The following is a 16,979-nucleotide window of genomic DNA, read 5'->3' on the forward strand; positions in this document are numbered from 1 at the left end:
TAAAGTGCTATGAAAGGTCACTGGAATTCAATTTATAGTAATTCTAACAGGGGTAGAGGATGTGGTGAGTAGAGGTTTGGAAAGGTCTTTGAAGGGAGTCGCCTTTGAACTGAGACTTGAGTATTTTTTGTTTGCTCCTATAATGCACTGGGCATTATACCTGTGTCAGAGCGTGTTCATTTCAGAACCCTACACACAAGCAAATTTTGTAGAGTTATAAAAATTTTAGGAATACCTTTATTTTGTGGCACCTGGGTGGCTCCATTTGTTAGGCATCCGACTTCGGCTCAGGTCATGATCTCACGATTCATGAGTTCAAGCCCCACATCGGGCTCTGTGCTCACAGCTCAGAGCCTGGAACCTGCTTCAGATTCTGTGTCTCCCTCTCTCTCTGCCCCTCCCCTGCTTGCACTCTGTCTTTCTCTCCCTCTCTCCTTCAAAAATAAATAAACATTAAAAAAAAGTAAAAATACTTAAAAAAGAATATCTTTATTTCATGATGGGCCTATTAATTTTGCCTCTTTCAAAAATGACTGCATTTCCTAAATCCCAGACTATCAGGATGACTTTTGGCTAAGTCATCCTTACCTCCAGGTCTCAGGTAATAATTGGCTGTTCCTGTATTAATGGAAAAATTTGATCATACATGGATGTACTCCTCTATTTTTCCAGTTATTATGGAACTATAAAGTTGGTGTTGGTAACAAAACAAAACTTGTTTAAAAATCAAAGTGCCCCTGGACTCATAAAATCTCAGTGTTGCAAGATGCTTCAGATATATATGGTCCAACCTCACCTAACTCATACTGAGGAAATGGAGATTTATAAACAAAGTAATGAACAATAAGCCAGGAACCCAACCTGGGTCACTGACTTCTTAGTCCATTGCTGTTTTTCACTACCTCCAGTTAGCAATTTTAAGAGGGAAGAGGAAGTAAGGAAGTCAGGAGAATGCTATTCCAGAACTCTCTGTTGCTAGATACAAAATTATTTCACACTTCGAAAATTATTTGCTATTAGTATCAAAGTAAATTGTTTCCTTCCCACTGCTCTGTTCCTCTGGTCAGCATTCTCTGGGTTCTACAGTCATTAGAATTCTGAGGTTACTGCTGAGGATACAGTGACCCATTTTCAGAATCAAAACGATCAGCCAATCTGTCTCCTTGCCAGTCAGTGTTAGGTGTTTGCTGCTCCTTCTTTTCTTCTGCCTGCACTCTTGAATAATTGCTTTAACCAGCAAGCATGGTCATCTTCCCTGTGTGGTACAGAAGAAGGTGATAATAAGGTGTACCAGTCCTATCCACTAAGAGATTATAATAAATTTTCTTTCTCATGTGCATATATAGATCATATCTAGTTCCTTGGGTGATTTGACTCCTGCTCTTTGACTCAGGAACATAGCAGTCATATTTTGGTTTCATAATAGCATAAGGGAAAAAGAACTTCTGTAAGAAAAAAATTAAAAAATATTTTATCTAGAGCCTGGACATGGTAAGATAGACTCCTTACACAATCAATATAGGTATTATTGTCTTCATTTCTATAGGGGTAGACATTCTGGTCTTCATTTAACAGAGTAAGTAATGGGAGATGTAATTGAATCCCAGATCCTTCTAATTCTACTTTGTACTGCACCATGGTGGTCATATAGGATTAGAAAGGGATCTTTGCCTAGTAGATTTCTTGAAAGGACTGGGTATTCACAGCCTTTGGTGTAGCAATTTCAATTCTCATCATCGTTTGTTTGTCAAACCTCTGCTCTATATTTTTTAGCCTCCTTATTGTAAGTAAATGTTATGCAATTAAAAAATGTGTGTCAAAAACACTAACTTGAGAAGATGTATGCATCCTCATGTTCATTGCAGCAGCAGCATTTATATATATAGTCAAGATAAGGAAATAGCATAAATGTCCATTGATGCATAAACAGATAAAGAAGATGTGGTATATATAAACAATAAAGTATTAATGAACCATAAAAGAAAATGAAATCTTGCCATTTACAACAACATAGATTGGCCTCAAGAGCATTATGCTGATTGCACTAAGTTAGATAGGGAAAGACAGATCCAAGTATGATCTCTCATATATGGAATCTTAAAAAAATAAAAAGCAAGTTTATAGACACAGAGAACAGAATGGTGGTGCTGGAGGCAAGGTGTGGGAGGTGGGGTGGAAGAAATGGCTAAACTGGGTTTTTTGTTGTTGTTTTTAACATATATTGAATTAAAAGGTTAAAAAAAACCCATAAAATTGCTGCACTAGGGGAAAAAATGATGTAAGGTCAAGTCAGCGTGGGAGCTTCTGGGAAAGATTTTACACTGTGATAAAGCAGGGAGCCACATGACTAGAAAATCCTTTTTTTTTTTTTTTTTTTAACCACCACTCCTTCCTTCCTGTTTGGGAAATGGGCTTTTAAGCAAGGATGAGATGCTTGAGCTGTGGCAGCCATTTTGTGACCATGAAGGAAGATTTTTCCCCAAGATGCTGAGGATGGAGGGAAGGAAGCACAGAAAGAGCCTGAGTCCTCAGTGATATTGCTGAGCTCTAAACCAGTTCTGAAAACTTAAGACTTTTTGTTATGTACAAAGTGAAATGCACATATTGTTTAAGCCCCTGTTAGTTGGGTAATCTTTTACCTGTGGCCCAAAATATCTTAAATAATACCTTCTTTCTTTTTTTTTTTTTGTAATGATACCCTCTGAGAGAGATGTCCATCCCCAGAGGGTAACATTTTAAAATATGTCATCTTTAGAATGGACAAAAGATCAGTTACTTAGAAACCTCTTTAATCTGACATGGTGTATTTACCCCTAAGTGTTCCACAAAGTATAGAATCACTATATTTTATTGCACCCAGAGTCATGTGATCTGTGACATATACCAAAGTACAAAATTACTGTATTGGATTGCATTCAGAGTCATATGGTCTGTGACATATGCCAACTTTGCTTTTGCCAGAAATTTAATGCTTGTAATTTCTGTTCACAGACAGTATTGCAGAACGGCACTTTGAGCCTCTTTCTTCCTCATTGGTTGTCCATCATCTTCACCCCTACACCAGGTGGGACTGGTTTATTTGCCTGGTGAGTACAGGATAAAAAATGATTTTTTTTTGAAGTGCCATAGTACATCTTTGGCTTTTTCCAACTGAGTGGATTTTTAATTTTTAAAATTGCTTTTCCATAAAAATGGCTATACTTTGTGAATATTGAAACTATAACTTATTTCTATCTGACTGACAGATTTTCATCATTAATGACAGTGAGACGTATGTAATGCCATTATGATAAGATACATCAACCATAGGCTGATCTTCAACTGAATCACAAGGACTACAGAGTTCATCTGGCCCACACTCTTTATCTTGTACAATCCAGGTTATCCCTTTCCCTGTCCTGCATGCTCCTGAGTTCTTTCATTTGTTCATTTGTTTGTTCGTCCATTCATTAATTCATTGATTCATCGAGAATACCTACTGTCACATGCTAAGCACTGGATTGGATCCTGAGGATACAGGGATGAATACATTTTTTGACTTCAGCATGCCTATAAATCTTTGGGAAGAAACAGACTCACTTACTGTTAATTATGATACAATTTATTAAGTAGAGTAATGGACCCATAATTATGGAAGCTTTGAGGACAAATTAGTTCATTCTGACTAAACATTTTCATGTTTCAATGGATGATTAGAAAACCTAGGGTTTTTTTTTCATAGATATTTAGAAATGTGTAGAATAGAAAAATATCAGAAGCAGCAGGTTACTTAATATCAACAGGGAACAAGAGTGCAACAAGAGTACAATCATTTCTCAATCAAGTTCTTTGTATAGTGACAATTGTATGTACATAATCAGAGAATGAGTCCGTCTATAATGTATAGTGAATTATTTTTTACTCAACAAAATACTCTTTAAGTGGGCCATTCATTGAGATATGGAAATAGATTTTAGAAACATATGGAGCAATATAGACAGTTATTTATTAAGTTCCTGCCATATGGCCAGAATTGTAGTAAGATTCATCACTGTCACCATTATGGTAGCCAACATTTATTGAGTGCCTTCTCTGTGCCATTCACTGTATGAAGCACTTTACATCCCTCATCTCATTGAATTCTCACAAAAATTGTACATGGTGTGATAGTTGCTATGATACCCTCATTGTACAGATAAGGAAATTGAAGCCTGCAGATTGTGTGACTTACCTATGACTATCCAGCTTCTGAGTGGCAGAGTTAGGACTCTCTCAGAACCTGTGGGTAGGAGAGCTGACAACACTGACTCCATCTTTGGCCCCCCATCTTGTTTGTGCCTATGCAACCATCTCCCTCAGGGTAACGTGTTCCAAGCCTTGGAGGTTAATGTATGCCCTGACCAGAATGCAGAAAGGCTTGTTTTAATGTTTCCTAAAGTGGCAGGCACACAGAGGTCCTACTTTAAGGTAACTAGTAGAGATGCCTGGCACACCTAAGGTGCCACTTTAGATAATTGCCCTGTGACCTCACCACTGTGCCCCTTGCTCCATAAAACTGTGGGTTAAGGTCTGGACTGGGGGGAGCCTGGGGCAGAGAATGGCTGTGTAGGGCCTGGATCATCCATCTTCTTGATTCCCCCGTCAGTTAGTTACCCTGAATAAAACTGAAAATGGTATGGAGTGGCTTCCTTCAGTTTTGCGTCTCAAAGTACCTTCTCATTCTGGAGGATACTTTACTGACCCTCCTCCACCTTCTAACATCATGTTCTTAACTTTTCTGGGTAAAAGAAGTAAAAGGTAGGCATCTGTAGTTTAGGAAAGTTTATGCTTTTTTATCACACGGTTACATTTTAAGGAATGATGCGAAACTGTATGCAATCAAGTTCCATCCTCAATTGTTTTTCTTCCCTGTGACATCTTCCCAGCCAATCTCATCTAGCCCCCTGATTCTAATCCCCATCTCTCAAATGGAGACTTCTAAAGCTATATCAGCAAGCCCCACCTTGATCCAGATTGCTTTTCCATTTCTACTGGACGTCTGCCTACAGGTATCCCATAGACATTTCATACACAGTGGATCTAAAGAGAAACTTAGGAGCTGCTCATCTGTGTGTGCTCATTCTGTTCCAGAATTCATTAATGGCTTGCCATCCACGCCCTTCCTCAAATGACAGGCATCCAGCTGTTGCCCTTCCTTTCTTCCACCTTCCTGTAGCTATCTCCACTTTAATCTCTGATTTTCACTGCCACCAGTCATTTATCTGAGGTATTCTGATTTCAAGATTTTGTGGTAAAATTAATTAAGTAGATCTCTTGGAGATGAAACAACTCAATATGTAGAGACTGCTTGGATATGAAGAAAAAGTCCATGCCAAATGAACTTCCACTGGTTATATATTTAATTTGTTTTAATATTTATTTATATTTGAGAGTGAGAGAGACAGAGCACGAGAGGCTGAGGGGCAGAGAGAGGGAGACACAGAATTCGAAGCAGGCTCCAGGCTCTGAGCTCTCAGCACAGAGCCTGACATGGGGCTTGAACGGCGAACCGTGAGATCATCACCTGAGCCGAAATTGGATGCTTAACCAGCTTAGCCACCCAGGCCCCCCCTATATACTTAATTCTGACATACATGTCAGAATTCTGTCTTAATTTCAAAGCAGCTGAAGTTTGGAACTTACTTCGAGCTATTTCTTCCTGCTTCTGTAGCACTTGGTGTGTTTCTCTGTGATCTCACTGGTCACATTTTCATAAATATTTGTTTTTATTTGTTATTCATTGAATAGCAGAGACTTTGCTCCTTTGGTTTGACCGGTGAGGCCCGACCACCACCAACAGGCACACTGCTAGACACACAGAAGACATTTACCAATGCTTGCCAGTTCAAGGAATGAGTCTCATAACTTTAAAATTGAAAATTAACCACAAATGGGCTAGGAAAGCATCATTTAATTTTCTAAGAAGTTATCAACTTGTTCTCTACTAATAAGCAGCCAATTAAATAGTTTTAGAAAATCTTAACCTTTTTCACATCAATTCACACAATACAAGTTGTTAAATCTTAGAATACAATTTCTCTGCTTAAAAATCTTGAGTGGCTGCATTATCTACTAATCAAGTATCCTTTTACTTGTGATTAGAAAGCTCCAGTTTATGATTTCATACTGAAGGATTCTAAAATCTGATGTGAAAATAAGATAGATAATATGCCATAGTAACTAGGAGGGTGGTTATAAATGAGCCATGATTCAGTAGCATTAATGCCAACAATTAGCAATTTGGACTTTTTTCTTGTTTCTTTTGTGAAAGGTCATTATCTGTTTGATTAAAGTTGTCCTGCCTGTTCTGAAACACGTTTGACTTCTAAAATATGTGAATATCACAGAATGACAGAGATTTGTTTATTTTTGCATTTGACAACTGGAACCCAGCACTATTCGGCTTTGCTAGTTCTGATACTTATTCTCAAGGTCTTGGGTTTTTTAATACTGCTAAGTGGAGTTAATTGCAGAACAGAAGAGTATCAAAGACAATGATGTACCTAGTGCATTTAACCTGGGACACATCATTTTTTAACACCCCCTCCTCTATACAGCATAATTATTTTTGCTAGTAACCATTTAATATCAGTAGCAATCATTATTTTCTATGTAATAATTATTATATCAGTAAATCATTCTTTCATTGAACAATTATTGTATTCTTTAGTCTTGAAAAAAGTTATAAACAATAATAAATTCTGATTTAAAAGATATTATTCATATTCATTAAAGTTTCTCCTATGTGAAATAAACTCTGCACTTACCAAACCAAAATATTACACACAGTAGATCTAATTGTTTCACTGATTTAAATGCAAAGTAAAAACTTCAAATGGCCACATGAAGATAGAAATGAAGTAACTAAAATTCTGTTTCTTCATATTACAATCATCAGACTATCATTGTTTTTTTGAATCTGCTCTTTAAGTTCAGGAATATGTGGAATGGTGGGTTTCACGAACTGTGACGCCAGACTGAGCAATTTTGAACCATTATAAACTGACTCTGAAAATTAATCTGTGTAGCTGAAATCTGCTTCCACAGACTATAAAATGGGCATTCTCTAAATTCCATGTGGCATAAATGTATAATAGAGATACACATTTTAAAAATGTTCTAATTTGAAGCTTATATGTATATTATTAAAATTCAGCAGTGACTCCAGTAGCTGGAATTTAGACAAAAGATTTTTCGGGGGGAGGAATATTTGATCGAGATAATGTTTTGAATTGCCAATGCATGGTGATAATAAAATGCAGAATGAGTTTTAGTCAGTTCATCCATATTTTTGTGTTCTCTACAGACATCACATCCCCTTATTTTCTATACCTGGAACAGAGTACTTCCCACTGCCTTGTTCTTGAGATACTGCTGGTCAGTCTCAAGTTATCGTTGTTTTGGTTTTCTACTTACAGTAACCTACACAGTACACATGCATTATACCTTCTGCCTAGATGGAGCCTGAACTCTGTCTTGGATTCAATAGTCTACCACTGCTTTCCCTTCCAACCTTCATTCCCCATCCTCAGCAGCATCAGCAATTCCACCAAACCCTCACTGTCAGAGAGAGAGGCCGGAGGTCGTTGCTCTTTATTATATTCTAGCTTTATTATATTTCAAAATATCAATACTAGAAACCGTTATTGGTGAATCAGCTTGATTTGCATCTTCCAACCCTGCTTATGATGATGTGACCTTATATTCACAGACAAAAATCAGTGATGTATTGCCAGAAGACAAAATGCGTTTCCAAATAAACTGGTTCACTAAAGGGCAGCTGGGGTGACATCTTGCTGTTCTGCTCTTGGTATCTTTTTTTGTCAATTAATATGAAAGAACATAATGTCTCCTCAAACTGTTATAAGCATCGATTTGTCACAAATGCCACAACCATTAAATTTTAGGAAATCTGGCATCCTATTAAAGTGTTTCATAGCTATCAAAGTAAGGCAATGTTTATATGAGATTTTCAATGGCAGTAGATGGGAGTCAAATTTCCTTTTAATATGATCGACTGATGAACACCAACAACAATAGCTGACATTTATTGAATGTTTACTATATATGAGGCACTGTTCTAAGTACTTCACAGGTATTCTGAGATAGATTCTTTTACTATTCCTATTTTATAAATGAGGAAACTGAGGCATAGAGAGATCAAGCAACTTTCTGTGTATCACATACCTAGTAGGTGGCAGAGTTGGGATTCCAGTGTGGGCAATCTGACTCCAGAGACTGCACTATTAATCACTACATTCTTGATGATACTGAAAAGTACCCTTGGTTATCATCGAGTTCTAGAGACACCAGAAACTGGCAGGTATTTCGTAAATGGTTACTGAAATAAAATCAGTTACGCATAGATCCAGAAGCTGGGCAACCATACATCTTAACTGACCACAGTGTCTCCATACCTATAACTAATAGGGCCACCTCACTTTAAAAAAATGCTTTAGTGATGGAAATTTCCAAACATGCACAAAAATAGAGACAGTAGTTCGATGAACGCTTGCAAATTCATCACCCAGATTTGACAGTTATCAACACATAACTAATCCCGTTTGCTCCTATCCCCTTACCACCACCCAATTGTAATGTTTGAAAGCAAATTCCAGACATCATATTGTTTTATTCATAAATTCTTCAGTATGTACCTTATCAAAAAGGACTCTTTAAAAATGTAAACTTAATCACATCACACATGAAAATTAAAAATAATATCTAATATCTATTCAGTAAATTTTCCTATTTAATGTATTTTTATGGTTGGTTTATTTGAAACCAAATTTTTTTTTAAATTTGTTTTTAATGTTTATTTTTGAGAGAGAGAGACAGAGTGTGGGTGAGAGAGGGGCAGAGAGAGAGGGAGACACAGAATCTGAAGCAGGCTCTAGGCTCTGAGCTGTCAGCACAGAGCCCGATGTGAGGCTCCAACTCACGAACTGTGAGATCATGACTTGAGCTGAAGTCGGATGTTTAACCTGCTGAGCCACCCAGGTGCTCCTGTGGTTGGTTGGTTTGAATCAGGATCCAGCTAAGTTTCTTATGTTGCATTTGGTTGATGTGTTTCTTAAGTCTCTTTTAATCCATAACCATTCCTTTTCTTCCCCTTTTTCTCTTACCATTTGTTGAAGAAACATGGTTCTTTGTCTTGTAGAGTTTTCTGCATCATCTCACCTACCTTTGGGGGAGGAAGAGATGTTTTTCATTTACCTAAAGCTTAGGAGGGGACAGTAGAACAATTGTGGACTGTGATATCCCTAAGTGGAACCATTGGCCACTGGGAACCAGAAAAGGACAACAGCCAGCTTGACAATCCTAGTGTGCTATGTCGGGATGTATTTTTGTGCAGTGATCCTTTTATCTTTTATTTTCATCTGATAATAAAGAGGCATAGTAAGGTACAGGAAGGCCTTCCGAATCTTCAGATAATTATTAGATGGTGCTGAATGTATACATGAAGTGTCATGTTCTAATTCTTTGAAAATTGGTAAGTTCACAGATGTTTGAAAAAGTTAATTCCCATTAACCATGATATCATTTAATTAGAATATCCAATGCTATGTTCATTCTTAAAGTCCAGGTTCAGGGAATGGACACATTGGCAGTAAGGAATATGTTGGGTGATACTTTGAGACCGTGTGAATATCTTACTCCCTAGTGATTTTTTACATCCATTGATGATCCTTGCCTAAATCACCTGTCACATGGGGGTTGAAAAATGATTTTTTTAAAATTTATTTTCAAGAGAGTACAAGTCGGGGAAGGACAGAGAGTGGGGGTGGGGGAACAGAGGATCTGGAGCGGGCTCTGCCCTGATGTGGGGCTCAAACTCACAAACCACAAGTTCATGACCCAAGCTGAAGTTGGACACTCAACTGACTGAACCACCCAGCTTCCCTGATGATTTTTCTAATTTCATTGTATCTTTTATATTATTGGTTGGTAGTCTTCCGTAAAGAAAGGCTTCTCTTGGTTTTCTCTCTTGTCTTTTATTCGCTCTCCCATTATACTAGTTCTTTTTTCTCTTACCATTTTGTACTCATGGACTTTAAAATTTTCAAGTTTATGATATGTTACTTTCGTTACTACTTTTGAGGTTTGTATTGCACAAATTTTGCCAGTGGGAGCCTCTTCAGACCTGTTCCTGTCAACCTTTAACATGATCCTTTAGTCTTTGAGTGCTTCCTTGTTTTCTAGCCCAACAAGATGTCCCAGGGTCACCTTACTATCCCTGCCCCAGACTAAAACTCAGCAATTTCTTTAAGGATTCCCACCTCTGTAGAGGGGAATGGTATTTTAACAATCAAGATCTGGGCACTAGGTGTATACATTGCTTCCTTCCATGCCCTTTTTGGTGTGGCCCTAAGTCTTCAGCTAAGGGTGGAGGGAGGATATCTGGCCTTTAAACACTGCTGAGAGAATCGCTTCATCTCTCCCAGATCCCTTAGGATTGTTGACAGCTTGAATGAACAGTATTTCCAGTTTTTCCATTCTCTGAGGATGAAAATTTGTAGGCTGTTTTCTATTCCAGTTGACTTAAAATTTGACTTAATTCTGTTGTTATTAAAGAATCATGGAATTATAGGCTCTTTACAGCATTTTACTTAAAAATTGTCTTTACCAGTGCTTCTTTACCAGTTTTGAAAATCTGTTATAACCCTAGAAAAATGCTCATCCACAAAATATTTTTACATAGAATTTTATTGGGTTCTTGTACTCGTAAAATTCAGTTATCACTATGAAACCCCACTTATGATCCCAGTCGCGTTTCACCCCTGTTGTTGTATGTATAAAGACACGTGGCATCAGTGAAGGTTTACGTGACTTCCTTAAGGTTACACACTACCAGAGACAAGACCAGAGCCTAGGATTTTTTGTTTGTTTGGTTTTTATTCTCATATAAAATAACTAGTTTACCTCCATTTCTTATAATATAAAAAGTTCTGGAATGTAGTAAGAAAAGGACCTTCAAAGAAAAAGAATGGCCTTAGTGGAGTGAAAAAAGGAGTGGATTTTACTTTTTAAGAACAAGAGCAGGCGCATCTGGGTGGCTCAGTCAGTTAAGTGTCTGACTTCAGCTGAGGTCATGATCTCACAGTTCGCGGGTTTGAGCCTGTGTCGGGCTCTGTCCTGACAGCTCAGAGCCTGGAGCCTGCTTCGGATTCTGTGTCTCCCTCTCTCTCTCTTTCTCTCTCTCTCTCTGCCCCTCCCCCACTTGCACTCGCTCACTCTTTCTCTCAAAAATAAATAAACATTAAAAAAATAATTAAAATAAACAAGAGTCAGAAGCAGGGCATTTGAATTTTTCAGTTTAAAAAGAATAGAATCTATGTTACTGAAATCTTCTTTTCTTGAATTCCTTTTTCTTTCTTCCTCTACCCTGATAGTTAATATGAAAAGTGGCTGATAGTTTTGGAGGCAGAGGCTGCACATGATGTTTTGGGAAATGAACTATGGAACTTTTCTACCTATGTACCAAAGCTTTCCCTGTTGTATAGTCTGCGTTACCTTAAACTCTCATAAGATAAGTGTAGGTGTGTGTGGCTGGCTTTATGAAATATTGTTATTGGTCATCAATTGTCTTTTATCAGTATGTCTCAGTTGTCCATTAGCCATATGTAGTTGTTTAGTTTTATTAATGTATGGTTCTCTGCAAAAACCCTATTATTCAGCACACCATTGTGACCTTCAATCTGGAAAGCCTCATTAAATCTCGGCTTTGCTCCAGAGAGCCAAAGCCAGCTCCAAGGCAGCACATATTGAAGCTGTCTGTAGGCTTTGTCTGCACAAAGGGACGCTTCTATTACACTGTCCTTGGTATCACAATGGGTGGGAGAAGGAAATGTTACTATCTTTTCTCCAGTGTTTTCTTGTAGTGGAAAAGATTGATTGAAATACAGGCAGCCACTAGAATTTGAGCAAAATAAGATGGGAGTTGTCACTGTGTCCCATCTTATTAATATTTCCTGGTGAGTGTATGGGGGGGGGGTAGTGTGATATGGTATAGAAGGTGCTGAAAGTTAAACAATGCTGGAAAAATACTGGCTGCTTAACCTGTAGGCAAACCAGGGAATGATTTTAACCCAAACTGGCTAGACTGAGAGTCTGTAAAATAATAGATGACTTTGATTTATTGTTTTTGTAGGGTGTAAAGTAGTCTGCAAAGCATGACCTACAGACCACTGAGAACTCTGATTACAGAGCTTTAATCAGGATGAAACAGAGTTCCTGTTTCTCTTTGTGTGTAAAGGAATCCTTAGTCACTGCTGATTCTGGAATTCTTTAGTCTGGTGCTTAATTAATTTGTTTGCTGGGCAGATCCTTCATGCCATCATTGTACATGCTTCTTGACAAGGGTGAGCAGGTCATTTTCTGCTGTTTTGAGATGCACCGAAACTAGAAAGGCAATTGGGAATGTGTTTCAATTTTGATTATTGTGAAATAGATGGATAAATAATAGTTCAAATAAGATATAAAAACATTCCTTAAGTTTCTGCACCTCCCACATAAAATGTTTTTTTCTGTGTTTTTTAAAAAAGGAAAGGCCGTATTCTGTGATTACTGGACAAGGGCTAAAGACACTTTAAAATAAATAATAAACTTGGCTATTGTGACTAACATTGTTTGAGTCAATAAGAAAAAATATTTCTGAGGTAGAAGTTTTTGAACTAGTATTCTTCAATATCCAAGAAAATATGTCAAACACAGTTAATTTGGGAATCTGTTAAAAAAATCTAACAGTACTACTAAACTGTTTTATCTGTTTATGGAACTTTTTCTTGTAATGTCCATCACAAGTATTATTGGCTTGATTCTGAGGGAACAAAGATAAAGTATTAGAACTGTGTTATGAACTGGTTTTTGTTTTATGGATTTAGATATTTAGGTGGAGGGAGAGTGAGTGGGGGTGGGTGTTGGATTCTATGTAGATCTGTTACTTTCCAGATTTCTTTTAGGCTTGTAAGACAAACCCTCCGTTAACTGTTCACTTCCTCCCTGGTATGCTGCACTGTGGGGCTGCTGCCACCAGGGGATGTTGATGCCTAGGAATGGCTTCATGGTCCAAACTGGAAGGCATCTCAGTTATTCATTAGTTTGATAAACGTTTATTGAACTTACTATGTGTCAGGCACTGTGCTGTGCGTGGGGATACGAAGATGAGTAAGGCACAAAACGAGTAGTGATAAAGTTATGCATACAGTGCTACAGAGGGACAGAAACAGGGCTAACCTTCATTTTATGGAAGATGTCCTGAAGGGAACTTCTATGTGGGTTGCCCCTTGAGAGTTGACTATGAGTTAAGTTAAAGTGAAGGTAGTCTTGCTGATAACTGATTCCGAGAGAACATAAGTTACTTATGTAAGTTATGCAACTACTATAACTTATGTTTTCCTGTGAAACTGCAATCACAAATTCAAATAAAAAAAGCCCTAAATCCTTATTACTAAAAATAATAAATATACAACATGTAAGAGTATTATTTGGAGAAAGATTTAAAAGAATATAAATGTTTTAATATATTTAATTACCTTCTGGTTCATCTCTTATTGTTATCAACCAGTTCTTAGCCTAATTTGATTTTAAGCCATCTTAAAATAGCCCTAAATCTTTTAAGATCAAAATCCATTGGATCCTCCCTTCCCCTCCTCTATATATCTTTCTGTTTTATTTATCTGTTTGTCTATCCATATCTTATCTGTCAGAATTAAGTACTTCCAAGGAAGCTTAGAATAAAAAAGACTTTTCATTTGATTTGATTTTCTTACCTGCTTGTTGGTTAGTGCACAATAGTTGCACCATTGTTTTCTGTTTCTTTGCCTGAGACAAAATTGGCTTTCTGCCAATTTGACTTGTACTGTACCCCCATGAAGCTGCGTTTGTCAGGTCACTATGTCCTTGTTACTAAATCCAGAGGACACCTCGAACACCTCACAGTGTACATCTTGAAAAGATTATGTCACTTCTCTGCTTAAAACCACTCCATTTCCTCATTGCTTTTAGGATGAAGTTCAGATTCTATAATATGGCCACCTCTGACCCCTCTTGTCTCCAGCAGTGTCTCTTACTGCATTTCTCCATTCACTGTTAAGATCCCAAATAACTGATCTTCTTTTGGTTCTTTGAATGAACCATGCTCTTTCTCACTGTTGGGACTTGCTGTCCCTGTGTCTTTCTTTCTCTGCCCCTTTGCTGGGGTACACTGTTACTCAGCCTTTCCGCCTGAGTTCAGACATGTGCTTTCTTTTTAAAGAAACAAAATTCCAATCATGTCCTAAAAAATCCATCCACTTCCTTCAATCTCAGTTCTAGTACCTCTAATCTAAACAATCATTCTTACATGTCAGAACTACTCTAAAACCCCCCAACTGGTGTTTCTGTTTGTACTCTTGCCCCTAATCTTGTCTAATCCATTCTCCACACAGTCACAAATATGAGATCTTAAAAATGTAAATCAGTTTGTGTCGTTCTTATTTAAGCCCTTCTTCACTGGCTTAGCATATCGTTCAGCTCAGGAGATCAGGCGTTTGACCACTTCACAGTTGCAAATCCCCCTCTCATTCTTGCCTACTATACTGAGTTATAAAGTGGGCATCCATGTGATCCAGAATGTGCTTATATAATTTTTTAAGAATGTTACTAAAATAGGGATGCCTGGGTGGCTCAGTCAGTTAAGCATCCAACTTCGGCTCAGGTCATGATCTCACGGCTCATGAGTTAGAGCCCCACATAGGGCTCTGCTCTGACAGCATGGAGCCTGCTTGGATCGTCTGTCTCCCTCTCTCTCTGTTCCTCCCCTGCTCGCACTGTCTTTCTTACAAATAAATAAGCATTAAAAAAAAAGTGTTACTAAAATAAAAATACAAAGCTAAAAATTCTTGAAATTTCTGACTTTTGAGGAACTTTCGTTTTTAAGAAACACTAATTCAAGCCTTTCCCTGGAAAGTCTTTTCTGGGCACCTTTGTACCCACTCCCGACTACTCTGTGTGATGAACCTCTTTTCTGTGCTTCTTTCCTTAGGACTTATCATTTGTTGGGTAACTATCCTTAAGCTCGTTGAGGAGTCCTAGATAATAGTAGTGAAGAACCTGGCTATAAATTTAATTACATTTAAAAATATATTTTAAAAATTAGGGGCACCTGGGTGGCTCAGTCAGTTAAACATCTGACTCTTAATTTAAGCTCAGGTGATGATCTTAGGGTCATAAGATCTGGCCCTGTGTTGGGTTCAGCGCTGGGTGTGGAGCCTGCTAAGGATTCTCTCTCTGCCTCTCCCTCTACCCTAACCCCCGTTTGCATGCTTGTGTCCTCTTTCTTTCTCTCTCTGTCTCTGTCTCTGTCTCTAAAAAATGTATTTAAAAATGAAAGACAGTAGTAATCATACACATTTAGAACATGGCAGTATCTGTGTGTGAAACACAGTTTGGTGTTCAGACAATACTAGGTGCTTGTATGAATTTACTGGGATCCTTGGAATAGCTCCATGTTTCCCACAGATTTGGAACTACTGCACTAGAGAATTAGCTTAGAGAGGGACGTTCTATGTAGACCAGTTACCGCCGGGGTATGCAGTTTGCAATAGTTAACATCTTCAAGAAAAGCAGCAGTAAGGTAGTGATCATCTGATGGTTGTAATAAATGCTCTGTTAGATATGTATCAACTATGGGATGCCCTTTTCCTGACCTTCAGTGATGACAGCAATTTCAGGGGCTCTTTTAAAAAACTGGGACCTACTCAAAAGCTACTCAGGAGAGTCTTAGGTTTGATTTTGCAACCCAGATCTGTCAGTAGGTTGTTACCTATTCTGAGAGAGATCAGATTCAACATGGACTTTTGAAAGTATTCGCTTTTCAAGTAGATTGTAACTCTAGGGATTTGCCCTCATTCCTGAGCATTCCCATTCATCTATCACTTTAATACTACATTTTTTCCCCTTCAAGATGCAGCTCATCCATGAAACATCCCTTTTATCCTTCTCTGTTCTGATTGTCTACACTGCAAACTCTCATACTTCCTTACATTCCACATTGTTCTGTAGTGGCTTCTGTATTAATCAGTTTATACTGTATTAATCAGGCTATACTGTTTCAGTGTTAATCAGTCATACTACAGAGGTTAGAAATTTTTTCCCCAGAGGTGCCTGGGTGGCTCAGTCAGTTAAGCATCCAACTTTAGCTCAGGTCATGATCCCATGGTCTGTGGGTTTGAGCCCCATGTCAGGCTCTGTGCTGTCAGCTCAAGTCAGAACTTGAGCCTGCTTCAGGTTCTGTGTCTCCCTCTCTCTCTTCTCCTTCCCCACCTGTGTCTTCTCTATCAAAAATAAATAAACATTAAAAAAATTTTAAAAAAAAGAAAATTTTTCCCCAAAGAACCTGGTGATAAGATTGGACTGTCAGTAGTCACTTACTAAATACATACTAATTTAAGTTATTAGGCTCTTAGGCTTTTTCTTTCTTTCCTTTCTAATCAATTAGCTAACAAATTTAAATTTGAGTGTCTAAAATAAATGCATGCTGCAGTGCTACTGAGCTACTGAAGGAAAGTCAAGGGACCTCTATGAGGCCAAGATGTACCAATTGTCATTGGCTCTGCATAGCAGAAAGCTTGAATATCTGACCCATTTTGCAGTAGCAAACACAGCAGAAAGCTATTGGAGGTCTGATTGCCCTTGTAGCTTATGCTGTTGCTGAGTCACTATTTCAGAACTCTATTAGATTGAGTGGATTCTATTTCCAAGATTTCCTTGTATCTGCAATGTGAAAAACCTATTTTTCATTAGAAAGTGATCATTTGGAAATAAGAGCAGTCAGTGATGATGCAAGTTACCTTCTACCCTTTGTATTGAGTATACTAAATAGTAATTTATAGGTATGAAAGCTCCAAAGGACAAAGTATGGGTAAAGGAGTAATTTTCATCATTTTACCGTTATCTTTAAAGGAAGTACACATTTGTTG

General features: G+C 37.9%; 1 protein-coding gene across 8 annotated transcripts in view; it reads left to right on the top strand.

The window, feature by feature from the left end:
* Positions 1-16,979, top strand: part of CRACD (capping protein inhibiting regulator of actin dynamics) — a 274,714-nt gene that overhangs the window by 75,241 nt on the left and 182,494 nt on the right. For 7 of the 8 annotated variants that reach the window (XM_060655695.3, XM_060655693.3, XM_060655698.3 and 4 more), the window contains one exon: positions 2,992-3,086. The exons of the other annotated variant lie outside the window; for it this stretch is intronic. The gene's annotated coding sequence lies outside the window, so the exon portion shown is untranslated. The remainder of the gene's footprint in view (positions 1-2,991; positions 3,087-16,979) is intronic. 8 annotated transcript variants of the gene reach the window in all.

Source organism: Panthera onca, chromosome B1 (genome assembly GCF_046562875.1).
Source record: "Panthera onca isolate mPanOnc1 chromosome B1, mPanOnc1 haplotype 2, whole genome shotgun sequence".
Classification (NCBI taxonomy): domain Eukaryota; kingdom Metazoa; phylum Chordata; class Mammalia; order Carnivora; family Felidae; genus Panthera; species Panthera onca.